We start from the raw sequence: 8949 nt of genomic DNA, 5'->3' as shown, positions 1-8949 counted from the left end.
CCCATTGTTGATTTTACTTGAATTCTGAAATTTCACTAAATTGTAAGTAGGTGAGAAACCTCTTTGGTTAGTGGGGGTGGGAATAACTCAGTTGGTTGAAGTTGAGATTTTTTTCTCTTTGCTGTCTCAAAACAGGACCCTTGTTAAGAATATTTTCCATCAGATCCTGATTTGGTCAGTTATCCAGTCACATGTGTGATAGAAGAGCCAAATTAAAAAGCTCAATTCATATTCCATCAGATTTGGCTGCTTGAGAATGTAAAAACCCCAAAAATATGTGAACTTTTATATGGAGCAATATTCACTTAATGTGCTCAGAGCGCTTTATAAGGGCCCCTGACCAGCAGCAACACGTAACATGTAGAACCATACACTACGACCTGTTAGTCGATATTACAATTTTTTTAGACATAGACAACACTGTTTAATGGCCAGGTACTCATTTTACACCTGAGTACAGTAAGAGAATATGAGTAAAGAGCCTTTTCCAAGGACTCAACTATGAGCCGAGCAAGGCTTCAACCCAGGACATTCTGATCCGAAAGCGAGTCCTACCACAAGACCACATAGCCATAGCTTTGAGATACAGAAGATATTGTACCTTTATGTAGTAACTCGATACAGAGCAACCCCTGGATAACGACATCACCCGGGACCAGAAAATTATGTCGTTATTCAGGGGTGTCATTATTCCGGGTTTTCAAGATGGCTGAAAAAGGGGGTTTGGTGAGACCTGTGAATACATAACATGTTAATGGACCCTTGGGAATTCCATACACTTCTTTTGCTGTGGTTCCATATGAATATGAACAAGCACTGATTCCATGCAGTTTAGTAAACATGTTTCTGATTGGTCAGTAACAAAGCGATCTCATTGGGAGGAAAAAGGGTGTTTTTGATTGGTTAAGATTATGATGGCTGGGTGTCGAGCATCGGTATCAATTGTCGCTAAACAGGGGTTTTTCTAAAATGTATGTCGCATTTTTGCGGTTTTTATTACTAGTAACATGTTGAAAAAAAAATCGGGACCAGGGGTCAATGTCGCTATCCAGCGAGTGACGTTATCCAGAGGTTGCACGTATATAGATCCATCCTTCGGGTTGAGTCCTTTAATAATAGAATTTTATTGTTCAAAGAAATGAAAATTCATTTTGGTTCACATTGATGCCAATATAAAATACAATTATTCAGGCCTGTAAATCTTCCGTCTATTGTCGGATCTCCGACAGTACGATTTTAAACTATAGGTGCTAAAAAAATGAAAAATAAAAGATAATAGTAAAAATAAAATTCGTAACACCAAAGAACAGAACCAATAAAAAAGAAAATAAAAGACTTTTATTTCGTTCCTCGAAAAAATTAGATTTTATTCCGTTTCAAATGCCGACTTAAAAAAACAAAACAAAAAAACTTTTTATTTGTTGCATCAAAGACAAAACATGCCGTCTATCAGTCAGCTATAATATTATCATGCCACCTACACGCTCCGCTAGACGTTTATGTATTCACTGCTTGGCTACTGTGCCACAGCCAGCGAGAGAGAGGTCGCGAAGTTCGCGCGAGTCGTCTTCACACACAGACATAGTCAGTAAATAACGCACACACAAAAGTGTGTCGAACCGGACCGGAAGGTTTCTCTCTATCTTGCTACCGACACACATGCATATTATCTCCGGTTCTTATTTCTCAGTCTCTATTATTTCTTTGGTTCCTTCCCGATGTGAGACGGAAAAAAAATAATGCGAAATAATTATTTTTCTTCGAAATACATATTCTTCTTCGAAAGCTCTCACACCACCGCACTACCTCCTCTTCTTCTTCGTTGTCGTCTTCTTCTTCTTCTTCTTCTATAAGAATTAATCAAAATAAACGAAAGAATCAGCGTAAACATTTAACACAAACAGGAGCGAAGATGCGCAGCTTCCCGCGTCGAGCACTAGACGTCTAGATACACATCCTTCAAAAGGGTAGGAATTGTTCTCTTCCTTTCATTTTACAACTAACTCAGACCTGGGACCTCAAATAATTCGGATTTTTTTTTGGATACCATAAAATAAGGACCTCGTTATAAATAAGTAGGGGAAAGTGACATGATTTGACTAGTCAATTGACGTGTCATATCTGTGTTGTGTCCATATTTTTGTCCTGTTGTGTCTATTTTTGCGTGTTCAAAAAGTTCCGATAATTTTTTCACCAACCATTTACAGGCCTGTATAATGTAGTGGGCACATATAGTATATGATATACATACACACCCTACAGTCACATATAGGCTACATACACATGCACACACAACCCCATACATGCACAATTGACTCATTAATATAATTCATCAATCGAGTAGAAACAAACATTACTTCACAGCAGGGAAGAAAGCATGAACATATATTATAACTAAACAAAAATCATCTAGATGGTGACCTCTCATGGTGAGCAGGAGGTCACTTGCTGCGTCTTCTATCCCCTTATATCTGTTTTCCGAGGTGCTTTTTGTCTTTGTCACAGAATGATATTGCTTGGTTTTGACCTGGTCTTTGCTGGGGTCTGTATTTGAGAGGGAAACAGTCAAATGTTTAGTATAAGTTGTTTTGTATTTTTCCCTTGTAAATCATCTCTCTGTCATGTTTTCTGTTTTGGATATATTCTGTAAATATTTTAGTGTATTCCTCTCATTGGGATCCTGTGCTGGTTTCAAGATGAGACTTTTAGGTGTTCTCAAACAAAGTACATTGATGGTATGCTCTTGGAATCTACATCTGTTCCCTATGCCTATACGAACTAAATCCCCTTTTTCTTACTTTTTTTTTGGGTGTTTTACTTGTAATTTTATTATTTTCTTCCTTGTTACTGGTGCTGATATGATCTGTTATGTTCTATTGTAATGATTAGTTTTGAATATTGTAATTTGTAAACATTTGAGTGTATCCTTCATAGCAGGATCCTTTGCTTGTGCCCAGATGTCAAAATTTGCACATTGATTCATTGATGGATTGCTCGTGGAATCTTCCATTCCCTAATCGACCCAATTTCCTTCATCTTCCTTTTTCTTTGATGTTTTCAACTTGATATCTACAACTTTCCTCTATCATCTTCCTTTTTACTGGTGCTGAAATGACCTACCGCTGTAGAGAGTTTTTCATCACTAACAATATATAGAAAAAAATTGGGACCTGGCCGCCATATCGCTATTGAGGGAATGTCACTATATCAATTGTCATAGAGAGGTTGCACTGTACACTGATACTAAGCTCCTGGGTGGGGTTCCTGACCTCCTATAGGCTTTCTGTATATGTCTTGGGATGAAATTACTTGGTTTTGTCCTGGCAATGGCCAGATACCCGAGCTGGGAGGGAAACAGTCAAATGTATTGTTAGTTTTGGGAGATGATATTTTTTTCCTTGTAAATCGTCTCTCTGTTATGCACTGTATTATGTTTTATTTACATATTATTCTTTGTTATATTTTCTAATTTTTACCTCAAACACGGTTTCCTCGAACTAATTTCACCCAGCCAGTGTTTTAAAAATTTGATTAATTAAAGGTTTTTTTTAATGCAACTGGTGATTTCGGCCACAGATGATTTACTGTTACTTAGACAGTAACTTATGTATCTTATCTAGACATGCAGACACACACAGTCACTCGTACACTTCATCGCCGTTTTGCATAACCGACAGCTTTCTGTGATTCGTATCACTTCGCGGGAGGCAGGATTGGATTATTTTGATCAGTACTGATCCGCAACCCATTCCAGCTCGTGTCAGGGTCCACGTAGGGGCATTCTTCCCCGCCCGCCTCCTGGGCAACGGTTGGAGTATTCCGAAAGGAACTTTCTAACCGGCTGATGACACGAGTTTCTATGTGTCTGAGGTGACGGATGAAGGGAGGAATCAACCGCCGTGGCCAGATTGCCCTAGTTCACGCAATAAGCTGTGCTAGCCCCATGACGCTGGTGGGGTGAAGGGAAACTGTCACTCTACAAAGATACCCTCCTGGACTCCCAGCCTAGACACCATTAATGGGTGGACAGAGCTCATAGCCTTGGAAAGCAGTCTGTCTAGGAGAAGGAAAACTCCAACTTCAAACCACCACTGCCTTGTGGATCTGGGAAGATGAAAGGCTATGGAATCACATCCAGAGAATAAAGAACCGCTGAAGTCGGAGTCGCAGAGCCGAAAGGCGCAAATAGTCTGGAGAGGGAAACCAACCCAAAAATTAATGTGACACGCATCCTCCTCACCATGATGGACAACAAAACTGTCGGACGATATGGCGCGAAGTCTGGGGATTCCCGCCGGACGGACCTAGCGTCGAGCCCTGATAAACAGGGTTCACCCAAGCGATCTGGTGGTACCTTGCCCTCCTACTGTGGAACCAGGGTAGGAGATGCAAGGTTACGGACTACTGGAACTATCAAATTGCTACAATGGAATGCAGAAGGGATACAACATAAAAAGACTGCCCTCTCCAAGTTTCTTCAGGATGAGAAGATAGATATTGCCTGCATACAGGAGACACACCTCACAGAAAACATTAGGTGTTCAATAAGGGGATATCAACATTTTAGGAAAGACAGAAAAGAACGGAACAAAGGTGGAGTAATCATCTTCGTCAGAAATGACATAGCGACAAATGAAATAACGACAGATGAATCTGTTGAAATATTGGCTGTAAAAATTACCAAAAACAAATTGCAATACACAATATATAACTGTTACAGCCCACCATCAGAGAATCTGCCAATTGAAAACATAAGAAGTGAAGAAGAACAGTTCATTGTTGTGGGAGACTTCAATAGCCACTCCCCAAGCTGGGGATACAATGACTTAGACAGAAAAGGTGAAACCCTTGAAAATTGGCTTACAGACAGTAAGCTTCAAATTGTCAGAAATGAAGATGACCCAGATACATACTTCTCAAGAGCATGGAAGACAACATCAACCCCAGACCTAACTCTCATATCTGAAGATCTCACCGGAAAAGTCAGTAAACAGATAAAGGAACAACTAGCAGGAAGTGATCATCGTCCCATTCTGGTTGAAATAACTGAAGAATATGCAAAAGACAGAAAGGCACCACCTCCGAGATGGAATTATAAAAAAGCAGACTGGACTCTGTTTTCAAAGTTGACTGATAGTTATACAAAAGAGATAAACTGTAAAACAAGGAATGTAGAAAAATCAGCCAAAGCTTTCACAAAATCAATCATGAAAGCTGCAAAAGAATCAATCCCCAGAGGATCAAGAAAGGACTACTGTCCAGGATGGACTGAAAAATTAGGAAGTCTCAACAGCCAAGTCACTGAACACAGAAAAAAAGCAGAGAGAGAGCCAAATGATGAGAATATGGAAATTTACAAAGAGGCTGAAAAAACTCTCAGGAAAGAAACAATAAAAGCAAAACAGGAAGCATGGCATGAAAAAACCAGACAACTTGACTACGACAGAGACGGAAGAAAGTTATGGAACCTAACCAAAGCTCTAAGTGGACAAGAAAACAGATATGCTGCACCATCAGTAGAAGATGATCAGGGGAGGATTCTCAACAAAAAACAAGCAGCAAACTGTTTTATGAAGCAGTACTCAAGTGTTGGGAGTATACAGATTAGAAAAGAACGAAAACGAGAAGTCCATAAAGAATTGAGAAAACACAAGGATACACCCAAAGAATCCACAGATGATGTCATGTTCAGTTCGATTAAAAAAGAAGAAGTAGAAATTGCCTTGAAATCTCTAAAAACGAACAAATCACCAGGTCCAGATGATGTTACTAATGACATGTTGAAACACCTAGGAACCCTCACAAAGAGGAAAATGAAACAACTGTTCAATGCAAGTTGGAAACAGGGTAAACTTCCACTCAAATGGAAACAGGCAACCATGATACCAATTAAGAAGGATGGCAAGCCAAAAAATAAACCCGAAAGCTACCGACCAATAAGTTTGACAAGCTGCTTGGGTAAACTGATGGAGAGAATTGTTAATCGCCGTCTCCAATGGTATTTAGAAAGCAATAAGTTGATATCAGATGAACAGGCTGGTTTCAGACAATTTCGCTGCACAGAGGACCAGATAACATACATCTCGCAGCTGATCGAAAATGGTTACCAAGAAAAAAAACACACAGTCACAGTTTGGGTGGATATGGAAAAGGCATTTGACAAAGTCTGGACAAAAGGACTACTTCTCAAACTTAAGAAAGCCAACGTTTCACACAACATGTTTGCATGGATTAAAGATTACCTCACAAATCGAAAAGCAAGAGTCCAATCTCAAAACTCTAAAAGCAAGCTAACGAACATGACAAATGGAGTACCACAAGGCGGGGTTCTCTCACCAACCCTCTTTGTCGTTTTTATCAATGACATCTGCGAAACCAAATGCAGAGGAGTAAAAGCAGCCATGTATGCAGATGACCTTGCACTGATATGCACTGAAAGAAATATTGGTACTGCAAAGGCCAGGATACAGATGACTCTTGATGCTTTGAGCAAATGGACAAAAGACTGGGGTATGAGAGTAAATGCTGATAAAACCACATACACAACATTCAGCTTATCAACCAAAAAGCAATCTATGCGATTAACTTTAGATGGAAAGATTCTGAGAGAAGACCTTATGCCTAAGTATCTAGGAGTGAAATTTGACCCTCGACTCACTTGGAAACATCAAATAGATGAAAGTCAACAGAAAGGGTACAAGAGAATGCAGCTTCTCCGAAAACTTGCTGGAACGCAATGGGGAGCAAACTCAAACGTCCTGAAGAAGACATATCTTGGATATGTAAGACCTGCAATAGACTATGCCATATCGGCATGGGGAACGTGCTCACAGGCTCAATTTCAAAAGGTTGAAAAAGTCCAAAACCAATGCCTACGCGTGATCACTGGAGCAATGAAAACAACACCAATTCACAAGATGGAAACCCACACAGGAATAAAACCTCTCAAAGAACAACGAAATTTAAAAATAGTGACACAATTCTCAAAGATAAAATTCATGGAATCCCAACCACTGCATCCAAGTACAATGGAAAAGAAAGAGAATCGACTCAAAAGGGAAAACTTCATCGCCTTGGGACAAAAACTAGAGAGCGAATATAAAGTGACACCAAAGGAAGATATTGCCCAAATCAATGTCCCAAATCTCAAACCACCACCGTGGAAAAAGAAACAAAAATCCATAACCATCAACAAGAAAAACATTCGAAGCAATAATGACAATGCTCAAACCCTAAAGATGATCGATAAAAAATACCCAATGACCAACTGGATAAGAGTTTATACAGATGGCTCAGTTTCCGGCCCCCTCATGAATGGAGGTGCTGGTGCACTCATACACTGGACAGATAAAACAGAAACAAAAATATCTGTATCAGTGGGTTCAATGTGCACAAGTACTAAAACTGAAGAAAAAGCCATCCTCAATGCAACAAAAGAACTATCCAGAGATCACAGAATATACGGGAAAAATGTGGTTTACTTGACAGACTCTGATGATGCTCTCCGGTCTATTGAAAATTACCAGGACTCTGAAGCCGCACACACTGTGGAGGCCCTTGAGGGCTTATCTGATAAAACAGGAAAAATTGTGCTGCAGTGGATTCCAAGTCATGAAGGTATATATGGAAATGAAATTGCCGATCAACTGGCCAAAGAAGGAGCCCAGAAGGAACAACCGAAGTCGTCAATCACTTACCATCAGCAAAAGAAAATAATAAAGCTAAAAATAGACAAAGAAAGGAATGACACACACCTAGAACACAACAAGCAGGATCCAATCCATGCCATTCAGCGAAGTAGCCAAGTCACTCTATTCCGCCTCCGAACAGGACACAATAGACTAAGAGGACATATGTTTACAAAGCTAGGTATTGGAACAACCCCTTATTGCCCATGTGGAACCGACCATGAAACCACTTTACATGTGCTTATGGATTGCCCATTATACAACGTGCAACGTTCGAACCACTGGGTCACCCCTACAACACTCAACACAAAGCTCTATGGTGAGGCTGAGGACCTAAAGCGGACCACAGACTTCATAGCAGATATCGGACTGCAGCCATAGATGTCCATCAGAGGAACGAAGAAGAAGAAGAAGAAGAAGTATCACTTCGCCATTAGTTCCAATTTCAATAACATGCACCATGGTTAATGAATGTTGTGATATGGCAACCCCCCCCCCCCCCACACACACACACAACCCATTTTAACATGTCCTGTAATACTGTTATCTCCCTCAACATACAACATAAAGTAAATGAATAATAAAGTTCCATTTATTCATCCTCAAAAGGAGATTTGTCTTAGGATCTATTCTAAGGGCAGCCTGGAATTACTGGAATAACCCGTGACAGTGCAGCAAATTGAGCGAAGTAGAGGTGGCTTGCTGAATGTCACATAACGCGGTGAATATTAATATTAGAACTTGGTAGCTTTCGGGTATGCAGTAAAGACCATAACGCTGAGTCACACTGCCACCCACCCCCACCCCGTTCTCCGTCAAGCTGGCAAGGCACGGTTTCATCAAACTTATTTGCATGTCCCGAGGAGTGAGTTTGAGGAAACTGCTGGAGTGTATATAAATGCATTATTAAAAAAAAAAATCTGATGTCTACAGGTCTACTCTTTCCTTTCTGTTGATATGACTTGTAAAAGATGAAGATGTGCAAAAAAAATTTTTTTAATTAACTGGGCAAATCAATAGTTTGTCACTCGTCTTTGGAAGTGAATGGTGTGGGTTTAAATCCTGGTTTGTTTTTTTTCTTTAGAGTGGGGGGGGGGGAGGTTTTGTGACCTTGGATTTTACATGACTGTCCGATACGCACATATTTGCAGGTAAAATCAAATGAAATTATAGGCTTGAATTAATATTGTTGTAATGGACTATACTTTGCATTGGTTGAGAGTATTTCCGTTACAACAATGAGCGGTTATGTGGTCTAGTG

The sequence above is a fragment of the Berghia stephanieae genome, chromosome 9 (genome assembly GCF_034508935.2).
Source record: "Berghia stephanieae isolate SIO BIC M18660-M18661 chromosome 9, UCSD_Bste_1.3, whole genome shotgun sequence".
NCBI classification, from domain to species: Eukaryota; Metazoa; Mollusca; class Gastropoda; order Nudibranchia; family Aeolidiidae; genus Berghia; species Berghia stephanieae.
This window is presented reverse-complemented; position numbering follows the sequence as displayed.